The sequence below is a fragment of the Stenella coeruleoalba genome, assembly GCF_951394435.1.
Source record: "Stenella coeruleoalba genome assembly, chromosome: 1".
NCBI classification, from domain to species: Eukaryota; Metazoa; Chordata; class Mammalia; order Artiodactyla; family Delphinidae; genus Stenella; species Stenella coeruleoalba.
Window position 1 is genome coordinate 186999673 of NC_137169.1, and position 12117 is coordinate 187011789.

Sequence of the window (12117 nt, forward strand, 5' to 3'; positions counted from 1 at the left end):
CGGCGACTCTGCCCAGCTCCGCCCCGCCTCTCCGCTCCTGCACCTGCCGCCCCCTCCGGGCTCCCAGCCCCTGCGGTTGCAGTTCCGGCCCGTCCCTCTCCTTCTAGACCAGCCCAGCCGGCAGCCCCGGCTCGTGACTGCCGGGCTGCGCTCCCTGTGGGCGGCCTGAACCACCTCAAGCAGGACGATTGCCAAACCCACCCAGGGCGGCAGCCCGGATCCGGGGTTCGGAAGGGGTGGGAGGTGTCGGAGGCCGAGCCGCCAGCCCCCAGTGAGTCTTTCCTTCGGAAACCAGTCGCACTGCCTGGCGGCTCACACCAGTCTAGACCCGGGCGACAATGTCTGCACGTGACCCAGCCACCGAGGACTCCCCTTGGCGCCGAATCGGTGGCTGGTATTATCACGGACGTGGTTTTATGCCCCCTCGGGAGTACCGACCACTTTGTTCTTCTATAAAATGCCTGGGGCCAAACAGGACACGGGGAAACCCAGCTCAGATGGCGAGAAGGTGCAGGGCAGTCCTTGGTACCCTTTATCCCTTCCCCTCCTTTATCCCCTGTGCCTGAAAACCCAAACTCCTTGGTTTCATCTCCCTCCGCTAAACACCTGAACAGCTTCACAGGTCCCTCTCAAGGGAGTGACACAGCAGAAATCAGCAGGGGCGCCTCTTCAGTCACTGCAGAGAGGTCTCATCCCCAGGGAGCAACATAGCCCATCCTGGAAAAGGAGATTTCCCCTCCCCATATCCAGAAAGCCAATACAGGGGATGCTTGTCGGGGGTCACCTTTCTGTCACCAAGGTGAACCTGGCAGGTCTAAGGACAACCTTGAACTGATGTAGTATGAGCTCTTTCCCGCTAATCCTTCTCAAGGCCCACCTACCAGACCTGGGCAAACCTGAAAATTCCTGAAATGCAGAAGCAGCCACCCATCCACCCAGCCCCCAAGGGGCTGCTACATGTAGGGCTGGGTCAAGGGCAACCTTGAGAACTGCAGTGTTGAGAAAGGAAGCCACCCCCTGCTTTGCCCCTGCAGTGTTTATGTTGGAAAAGCCCCAAGTTGGTGGTAGAACTGCAGGAAGAGGCTGCACCTGCAGATACGATGCCCCTGGTCCCCTCCCAACAGAAGCTACCTCATGGAGGAGTTTCCAGCAGGACAGGTCACTGGGAAGGGCATGTGTTATATTGAGTGCCCCCTATGTGTAAGACAGAGGAAAACTTGTGAGCGGAATCAGCAAAAAAGGATGAGTGGAGGGAAAGGTGGGATGGGAAGGGGTGAGGGGTTTGAGGGAGGGTGTGGAGCCCGCCTTTGTGCATACTCCCCTTTCCCACCCTTCACATCCCCACACCTATATTCCCCTCCCTCTCTCTCTCCCCCTCTCTCTTTCTCTCCCCTCCCCTTCTCTCTTTTCCAGTAGAAGTAGGTAGTACAACAAAGTATGCAGAGAAAGGCTCGCATTGCCAGGTTTTTTTTAAAAAAATCTTTTTTTCTTAAAAAAGCAGTGTCCTACCCTAGCTCTCTAGAGCTATGGCAAATGCCAATTGGTCTGATCCTGTATCTGGCAAGGATGACCTTTTCCTGTTGTCCTTGACCTGCTATCTTCCTCTGGGGGATACACACACCCCCCCCCTCAAATTTTACCTCCCCAGCTTTGCTCATTCTCCCTCCCCTGCATGTAAACTCTTGCTGGGTTCTGACAAGCTTCGAGGGTCATGCCTTCACAGGTAGCATCTCATTCTAAACCAACCTCCCCTTGGCTTAAAAGAACCTCCATGTTTCCACCCAAACCTGGTATTGCCCCTGGAGAGCATGATCTCTATGGGAACCAGATTCAAACTCCACCTTCCACTGTAGACCATCTAGAATTGTTTCACTCATCTAACCGTGTCACCAAAAAGAGCAACCTGATGAAGGGCAAGACAGACCTGCACTCGGTCTCCCAGCTTCAGTACTCACTAGCTGTGTGACCTTGAGCAAGTCACTTGTTCTCTGCAGGACCGTTCTCTCAGTTGTAAAATCGGAGTGATACATTGTTGCAAGGATTAAATGGTAGTTGTGGGAAGCGCTAAGCACAGTGCCTGGTGCATAACAAGAGCTATAAAGTAGGTAGCTTAATTATAATTAGCAGTTTCCATTTGACCTTGTCTAACCTTGGGGCTGTTGCTAGGACCTTCCCACTCTGATACGCCCTCCTGCCAGGCTCTGAATTCCCTTAGAAGGTCACCCTGACTAATCCCCCACCCTCCATGCCACCTTTCACCTTGCTTTCCAATGTGCTTCCTGCTCTGTGACCTCCTCTAACTTGAGTAATGAATAACTTGAGCACACCATGTCCCTTTGGGCTTTGCTGGGCTGGGCTTGTGTTCTGAGGCCCCTTCAGCGCAGGGTGCTGTAGCAGCAGGTTGAAAGCGGAGAACGTGTGGGTCTCCAGAGGGAGGGGTGCTTCTGGCAGGTGGAGCGTGTGGCTGGGGTGTGACGGGGGGGAGGGGTGGACCACAAGGAACTCAGAAAGCCGTTCAGTCTGTGCCTATGGAGGTCTGGTGTTTCTCTGCAGAAAGAAGGAAGAAGGAATTCTTCAGCCCAGTTTCAACGGTCAGGGTGAAAAGAACAATTTTTCAATCTCTTTTTCTGTGCAGGCTAGGGAAGTGGAATAGTTCTGGAGTACTGTGGCTTGTTCTGCCTGAGACTGCTGCTGGGGGGAGGGGGTGTGGAGAGAGGGGAAGCTGAGAGCAGGGATGGCAGCAGCGAGGAGTGGAGGAAGGTTAGGGACCTCTGTCCAAGCGGGGGAAACAACCAGATGCACATTGAAGCAGAATCTACCCAGGGTGCAGAGATAGGGGTCCAGAGATAAAAGCAGGAAAGGGCGGTCTAGTTTGTAGCAACATGACCCAGTCAGAAGCCGGGCTGGGAGAAGAGGCAGAACCAATCAACCCCAGGCTGTCAGCTACTTCTGCTCAAGATCACGGAGGCTAACATGGAGGTTCACCTGCCTGTAAAAGAGAGGCTGCAGCTTGGCAGGCTGCGTGAGGGAGATCCAGACCTGAAAAATAGAACCGCCCCCAGGCTATTGGCTCTCTGAACCCCTTGGGCAAACATAACACAGTCTGCTCTGCAGAGGACTCAGGAGGGCTGAGCCTGCCCATCCCAAGTTCACGCACATGCTCACGGACAGCAGGGTTCTGTTCGGCCAGGCCTAGAGTATTTGAAATCCAGAGTGGAGGGGGTGAGGGTATGTGTTGCAGGGTGACTCATCCTGGCAGCAGAAACTGTATGCAGCGTTGAGGAAAATGGCTGAACGGCAGCCTCTGTTCGCAATGGAAAGCGGCAAGAATGCACAGCTCTGCAATGAAGGCCAAGGTCTGGGAGAGAGAAGCACTGAGCAATGGCCCCGGACGGCTCACAGTGGCGGGGACATGGGTGGATGCTTGCCTAACACCTCACACAGCCCACCCAGCCCCAGGCTGAGCACCTTGACCATCCATCATAGCAACCCGAGTGTTCCACAAGACATCCTTCTGTGCCTCACCATGGACTCTGCGTATTTAATAGGAAAACATTCTCTGGAATGGTTCTGAGACCCTGAATGCGGACATATAGAAATATCCCTCCATTACTTTCATTTAAGGTCATTCGGGCACTTTGCTGTTTCAGTAGGTCTGGAATTGAATTCTTGTCCTGGTTGAGAACATAGTAAGAAAATAATGAAAAAGGATTTTTTCTTTTTTTTTTTTTTTTTTTAAGCAAGACCCATTTGGGTCTGTCCCTGACATCAGTGGAAGAAGTGGCAAGTTACCTGTGTCACCTTGGTCACCAGGCCCTAGCAGGCAGACTTCCAAAAGCTGCTTTCTGTCACACTGTTTCCTAACTGGTAAGTCAGGAAACTTAAATCCAGAAAGCGTGCATGGTGGAATGAGACTTGCCTGTTTTCTCTCCACCACCCCTGTCCTTTGTCAAGTTGCTATTAGGTGTGTAGATGGTGGAGGTGACCACAGTAGAGAGAAGAGGACACAGAGAACATGAGTTTTTGTTTGTTTGTTCTGGCAGGACCACAGAGGTTCATGGTCTCTACAAATATTCCTGATGTGGTGGGCAGTAAGGAATGAAGGTCTGGGAGATGTACTGCTAAACTATCCTTAGAGCTTTCAGAGTTTACTTGTTCCTTTGTACTTCCCCAGTGCGGGGCAAGAGGTTGAATTTTCTTTTATCTTGGAAAAATGTCTGGTGCCAGCCAGCGCATCCTAGGCTTTAGAAAATAAAATTCCTTTCCTGTATTTTCCATCTACTTAAAAGGTGACAAGTGGACACCCCTCTGAGAGCCTAAGCTCAGTGAGGGGAGGTCCCATTGCAGCATTTTACTGTCAGAGAGGCATGGTCTAATTGGCCTTGGGGACATGTATAGATGGGATGAGAATCTGGGGCATGTTATGATCCTTTTTTTTTACTGGACCACTTACTTGAAGTCTTCCAGGGATGAGAGGGAATGTCTATTTTACGGTCTGCTTAATTTTCAACTTCTTTCTGCTCCTTAACTGAGGACCTGGCAGGCAGGTCCTCAATTGGAGAGGCATCATGGATGAATTCACTGTGTATAGTGCTTCTGAAAGTAATGTCAGAAGTCCTTGAGTCCAGAATCCCTTCTCCTGGAGATAAGGTCAACTAGCCTCTAGTTGAACAGCTCCAGGGGCTGCGTCCTCCCTCCCCTGCAGTGGAACGTTCCACTGTTGGGAAACTCTGAACTAAAACCTAGCTCCTTGTAACTCCTGCCCAATTCTGGTTCTCTCCTTCAAGGGACAGGATGCAAGTCGGGTGCATCTTCAATGTGTCCACTCTACGTATACTGATACCTTTCACAGTGAAAAGCCCCCAGTTTCTTCAGTTCATGTAGGAGCTGGTTTCTGACCTCCTCATCATACTATCTCCTTTCCCCTGCACAATTTCCCATTTGTTGGCGTCCTTTTTTAAAGCGAGTACCCTGGTTCCAAGGAGCGCAGAGTCCAGTGGACATCATTTTGGATTGTGATCAGGACACTATCATTTTTTTAATCAATTACTATCCTCCCAACACTATGCCTTCATGGTTTTATTGAGCTAGGCCTTTTTTTTTTTTTTTTTTTTTTTTTGCGGTACGCGGGCCTCTCACCGTTGTAGCCTCTCCCGTTGCGGAGCACAGGCTCCGGACACGCAGGCTCAGCGGCCATGGCTCATGGGCCCAGCCGCTCCTCGGCATGTGGGATCTTCCCGGACCGGGGCACGAACCCGTGTCCCCTGCATCGGCAGGCGGACTCTCAAACACTGCGCCACCAGGGAAGCCCCTATGAGCTAGGCCTTTTTAACACTGAAGTCAGATAAATGTTTTAGAAAAAGCTCTTGCCAAAAAAACAGAGACACTCCCTCCCCTTGAAGTCTAGCTCAAGGAAAATGGCTACACATGGAGCAGTCAGGGCAGGGGGACACCTGTCCCTGGGCTCCAGGGAAAAATGCTGCAAAGGCTGACCTTGAAGGGACTGTTCTGGGCAGGTGCTGGGCCGGAGTCTGGAGGTCTTTATTCTAGCGTCCCCATCGAAGTGACTCAGCAGCATTCTGCAGGCTTTCTCACCACCACCTGACTTCCTCAGCGGCCCCCAGTGCCCAGTTTTGGCCCACAGGCAGGTCAGCTGGCTAAGGCTTTTATGGTCCTACGTTTCTCATGGTCCTGAAGCTGCAGTTCCCATTGCTAACTGGCAACAGCTTTCTTTGCTCTCAGTCTTAATACAGGTGGGGGAGTCAGGTTGGCACAGATCCCGTTTCCCCAGGTCAGAGGTTGTTGGGAAACCTCAGCATTGACCATCTTGGCCTCAGTTCCTCCCCGCCCCCCGCCCCCCATGTGGCTCCTGCTGGTTGAAAGGGCTGCATAGCTGTTGGCTGGCATGAGACAGACACACACGCCCAGATAGGCAGGCAGACAGGTAGGCAAACAAACGTGTAGAACAAAGGACCTTATACACCCTATAAAATTTGCCAGATCTTTTTTCTTTTTGAGGTACTGTAACTTTCCACACCATTCTAGAAAGATTGCATTTTAATGTGGCTACTTTGTAGGAATCAAACCAAAGGGGAGAAGTGAAAAAAGACAGTTTTGCATTTATTTTACTTTGAGAAGGAGCTGGGAGACAGATGCAAAAAATGCAAAAAAATTGTATAAACTAGATTACAATTTAATTTATACTCATTTCTACACCGAGTAATGAGAAGGATTTTATACTCTCAAGAAGCAGATCCTTTAGGCAGATGGGCTGTTTGCAGCATCTGTATCATAGCGAGCTAACAGATTGATTTTTGCCTTAATGAATGATAACATTCAGTCTTTCCTACCTACCATCCACATGGCATTGCACCCACTGATCACTGAGGGTAGGCCCCCTTTGCTGGAGTTTTAGAAATGCATCCTGAGTACCAGATGGCCTTCTGTCCAGTCACATGACATGACACTACCTGCCAAGGTGCTTGACTTCCTGGTTCCAAAAGTTATTGCTGTGTCTTTCCTCACAGTAACACATAAATGAGTGGAATGATGACCAGGATCACTGAGCCCTGGCTTTCCCAAGAGCTCTTGTTCCCTTTAAAGCTTCTGTCATCATATGAGAAGCTACACTGGCTAATAATAACTGTGTTTATCAAACATGATAAGTCAGACACTATGCCAAGTATTCAATGTGGATTACCTTTTCTACTCTATAGTACCTGTTTAACAACTTCATGAGGTAAGTCCTATGATGGTGAATTTTACATGTCAACTTGACTGGACTAATGGATGCCCAGATGGCTGGTAAAATATTATCCTGGATGTGTCTGTGAGGGTATCTCTGGAAGGGATTAGCATTGGAATCAGTAGACTGTGTAAAGAGGGTCACCCACACCAAAGCAGGTGGGCATTGTCCAGCACGTTGAGGGCCTGAGTAGAACAAAAAGGCAGAGGAAGGGCAAACTCCTTCTCTTTGCTTGAATGGGACATTTATCTTTTCCGGCCCTCAGACACTGGTGCTCTAGGTTCTAGGGTTTTTCAGACTCAGACTGGGACTTAAACCTTTGAGTTCAGACTGACTTACCGCTGGCTTTCCTGGTTCTCCGCTTGCAGATGGCAAATCATGGGACTTTTCAGCCTCCAAAACAGAGTGAGACGCTTCCTATAATAAACCTCCTCTTATAGATATATCTATATATATCCTATTGGTTCTGCTTCTCTGAAGAGCCCTGACTAATACACTCCTATTATTGTTATATCTTCATTTTACAAACAAAGCAACTAAGTCTCTCATGTAGATTAGATCCCTAAGGCTAGCAAGAGGGAAGCCCACATTCAGAGCCAGGCAGCCTGTTTCCAGAGCCTGTGCTCTGAACCACTAGGCCTAACTGCCTCTTCAGAAGGAAGATGTGTACATATAGAAAGTGCAAGCACACCTCAGGGCACCAAATGGGTGGAATCATGTAAAGCTTCTTCTTATTTTTTGTACATGTCAAAAGCTCTCCGAGATAATGTAAGTCTCATTGGGTCACAATTTAAAGAAGCCTGTCTTGGATTCATGTACTTATTCATCAACCATTCATCGATTGCCTACTGTGTATATAGCATAGCCTTAGAAACCGAGAGAGTCACAAAAGACAGAGAAGATGTCTGGACCTTTTAGCAGCAGACAATCGAGTCAGTGAGGCCAGATACACGGGAATGAGCAGACAACAATGCAGGGTAGTAAATGATCAAGTCCCACAATGGATACCACAAACAAGAGGAACAATAGGAATTTACAGATGAGAGATACCCCTTTGGGAAGAGGTGGGCCCTGAACAGGATTCCAACAACCCTGTGAGAAGAAGCAGAAAAGAAGGAACACTCCTTCACTCATTCATTGAATATCGGTAACCTTACCATGTGCTGGGTCACTTTGCTGGTCACCAGAGGGTCGAGATGGTCAAGCAGCTTGTTCTCTCATGTGGGGACAGCCTGATACTTGCCAAGGGTGCTAGGAGAGAACACAAGAGAGGGACCTCCTGAGAGCTGGGAAGGCTTCCTGCAAATGGTGGCATCTGTGCAAGGAAGAGTTAGCCTGTGAGGGGAAGTGAGGGGAAGGGCATGGCGGGCGGGGGGGAAGCTTGTGCAAAGACATGGAAATGTGGGCTATGTTTAGGAAGGGTAGATGGAAGGAATGCCTGGGACAAAGATTTTTTTTAATAGAGAAAAGATGAGACTTAGAGGTAAAGGGTCTGGACTGCCCTTTCTACAGAAAGAAAAAGAGCGGAGCAGATCAGAGTCCATCGGAGAACTGTGACTTCATTCCCAACACTCTGACGTTCATCAGGGTAGGAAGAAAAAGATACTGCTTCCGTTCCTCCAGCGTATGAAATCAGGTCTGTCCTCATTGCGTCTTCATTGCTGAACTCCCTTGGTTGAACTGGGTGATGCCTAGGCTCTGTGCCACTGCGACCAACAGGAAAAGTCAGACTTTACCATAAGGCATAATTTCCTTAAAAGAGAGCACCCTTCCTCCCTTTACCTCTCCCAGGGCTTCTGCATAATATCTACTTAAGGGAATCTGGACATTCCCAGGAAATGGCCTTTCTTTTCTCTGCAGGACAAAGTTTTCAAATGAAATCAGAATGAGACTGAAAAAACCAGGCAGCAGTCTCATAGGTGTCATATTTGACACCTGCTGAGACTCCCATTTTCTTTTTTTTAACTTATGTTTTATTTTTTTATCATTTAAATTTTATCTATTTTTTTATACAGCAGGTTCTTATTAGTCATCCATTTTATACACATCAGGGTATACATGTCAATCCCAATCGCCCAATTCATCCCACCACCACCACCGCCACCGCCCCCTGCCACTTTCCCCCCTTGGTGTTCTTACGTTTGTTGAGACTCCCATTTTCTCATTTCATAGGAATCTGGATGTGAAAGGGAAGCGCTGTTACTCTGAGGTGATTATTCTCCCCAGCAGAACATGGGGCTGAGGGAGGGTGTGTGTCCTCTTCTCTGCCAAGGGTGAAGGAAAAGACATTTCTGTCCCTCCTCCAATTTGAAATTGAGCACTTTTCCCCCCACACCAATCTTTTACATATTGTTTTGGTTCCCTGACTCTCCCCGCACTACAGCTGAACAGAAAGTTGATTAAATATCTTTCTGGAGTTTGCTCGAGACCCTAAACTTCATGTACATTATAGACCTGTGGAAAACTGTGTTGCAAGTTCTAAACAAGTAATGATAGACTTTAAAAACACAACCTGTTGTTGGTTAGATGAAAACTCTTCATCCTGATAACAATTTCCCTTGACAGGCAGAGTGGGCACAAGGCTTGGGGGAGGCCTAGCATGTCTGGTCTTAGAAACTCTACGATTTGTAAGGGAACTTAGAGGTTATTTTTCAGATGAGGAAGCAGAAGCCCAGTGAGAGAAAATAGCCGGAGAGCTTGTGGCTGGACGGGCTTCAGACCAAGGCCTCGTGCCCCTAGTCCATGTTCATTTTCCATCTTATAATTCAGCTTGGGTTGGGCTGAAGAAGCAGCCACACGTGAAGATGGAGAATATTGTTGCCTACATTTGAGGGACCCCAAGAAGCAACTTCACTGTGATCCCCCATTAAAAAATAAAAAAAGAAAAGAAAGAAAAATCTGCCATGATGGTTTTACCAGTTGGAGTTAGGTTTGGCTGTGAGTAACGGAAGCCCAAAATAACCATGGCCTCAACAACATAGGATTTATTTCCCTCTCACTTACAAGTCCAGAGGAAAGCGGTCCAGGAATGGGGACATGGCTGTATTCTGTTACATCCTTAGGGATTTGGGCCTCTTCCAGCTTCCCTTTTTACTATCCCTCCTATGTGGCCCGTGCTCTCATGGGCCAAAATGGTGCCTAGGACGGCAGTCTTCCCAGCCAGGCTAGAAGAGAGGACAAAGAAGAAAAGGGAAGATGTAAGTGCCAACTTCCCTTTATGGAAACATCCATCCAGCAGCGGTAACATGGCGTGCCTGCTCCCATCTCACTGGTCAGAATTTGGCCTCAGGGCAATACTTGGCTATAAGGAAAGATGAGAAATATAGTCTTTATTTTGGGCACCATGGGCCCAGCTAAAAATTATAGGGTCTATCCCTGTCTCCACCACAATGACACAGAGGAATTTGACACATATTGATTTGTTCTTTTGAGTTAGTATTTTCCAGACCTTTTTCAAAATACAAATCCTGGGATGGCTGCCATTATCTATGTTGTCCAATGAGAATATCAAATCTCTTTCTTTTGTGGTAAGAAAGGCGAGCCATTGTAAGAGCAAACCATTAGAAAAGTCCAGGTCACCGGGATCAGAGAAAGTGGCTCTGGAAGAAGCAGGGGAGCACAGCTGGAAAAGATCTCAAAAAGAGTGTGCAGAAAACAGCTGTATATAGATTGTGCTATGGGCGTGATCTGTGACTCTGCCCTATTGGCAAAGGCTGGATCTGTTGATATTCTGCCCACATCTCCTTTCTCTACTTCCTATGGCAACAGTGGATTCGATCTCCTCCAGCCTCTCTGGGGGCTGTGGGATTTAGATAGCTGTTGCCTAATCTTAGTATGAGTTGTGGTGGCACAGGGTGTGTGATTGATCCAGACCCAGCATGCCAGCCGCCCTGCCAGTTTTAGCCCGTTAACTGACGATGGGTCTTAGAGCAGGTCACATCTGGTTGCAAATTAAGAGCCACTTCCAGCAAATCAATAATTCTTCAGTTTCATCAGCCTTCTGAAAGGATGGCATGTTAGTTTTGAAGTCTTGATTGGGGCTGGCCAACATTGGACCACACGTTATTGAGTCCCCAGGGTAACTTTTAGCAGCTCCTCACACTTTCCAAGCTTCCTCTGGCCTCAAGGCTTTTACACACGCTAGTCCCTCTGTGTCTGGAGGGTCTATCTCTCCCCTTTTGGCTAGGTAACACCTACTGAGCTTTCAGGGGAAGACTTCCCAGATGTCTGAAACTAGGGAAAACATCTTAGCCACGAGTTTTCATGGCACCGTGTAACTCTTCTTGGTGCCGTTGGTCGCTGAAGCCGTTCTACGTTCATTTGTGTGATTATTTGCTTACCTAAGTTTCATAAGAACAGCCTTGGTCCACCATGGTATCCCCTCTACCTATCACAGATGGACACATAGTATATGCTCTATAAATTTAGCTGAGTAAAGAGGTCCCCCTGCACATTTGTCTCAAACCCTAAGACAACTGCACAGATTTTCTCAATATGTTGACCATGAATCCATCTTCTGCATCAGATTTACCTGGTTGACTCCTTTAAAGGGCACATTCCTGGGCTTATCCCCAACGTCCTCCTGAATCACTACCTGGATAGGGCCCAGGAATCTGCATGTGAACAGGCTTCCCTGGTAACTAAGCACCAAGTACCAAGATGATTGAGAAGCCCCACCTTAGGGTGTGTAGAAGTTTGGGAAGATAGCACAGCTGGTTATAATTAAGACCCCCACGCTAGGCACTGGAATGTGTCCTAGGATGAGACTGTTGTATTCGGGAACTATCTTAATATGCTTAAACTGGATGAAGAAACACATAAGACAGCTTAGACCTTTGAGATTTGAAAACACACTAGAAAATTGAGAGACAGCTGCTCACTGTGCTTAGATCAAGCGTATGTGGAAATAAAACAATGTGTGCTCACTGCAGCACCTTTGCTGAGGGATTCTTAAGGAGTAAAAAGAAAGACCCGATTGTTACCAGTCACTTGCTGTCTTCTCCCCCCACACCCCCAAGCCCCCATCCCCAGGTGAAGTGGTGACACAGAGCTCTAGCTGGGCCTTTTGAATGAAGAACTGAGTCCTCTGTGGAACCCTAGGTCTGATTTCAAGCCTCTGAACTTAAGAAGACATACACTGTATTCACCTATTAAAGACATCCAAACCTGTGAGCTGACAAACTTTAATCCTTGTTTTCTTTGAAAAAACTGAGGTATACCATACCCTGAAGTTGACAACGCACACGGGCAGCCACACTCAATGAAGTCCAAGTATGCACTTCGACAAAACTCTTCCTTTAAAGGAAGAGTTCTACTGAGTGTTCTTGTCTTTCTTTTGCCCACCTAGTTGCACTTTTTACTTCACTACAAAG

The 12117-nt window shown here is 48.1% G+C and overlaps 1 long non-coding RNA gene across 1 annotated transcript in view; it reads right to left on the reverse strand.

Annotated features, from left to right (window-relative positions):
• Window positions 1–2226: 2226 nt before the first annotated feature.
• Window positions 2227–12117, reverse strand: part of LOC307194894 — a 182928-nt gene continuing 173037 nt past the window's right edge. The window contains exons 3-6 of the long non-coding RNA XR_013830653.1: window positions 9749–9909; window positions 8885–9009; window positions 7903–8451; window positions 2227–2547 (exon numbers count right to left, since the gene is read on the reverse strand). This is a non-coding gene — a long non-coding RNA (uncharacterized lncRNA). The remainder of the gene's footprint in view (window positions 2548–7902; window positions 8452–8884; window positions 9010–9748; window positions 9910–12117) is intronic.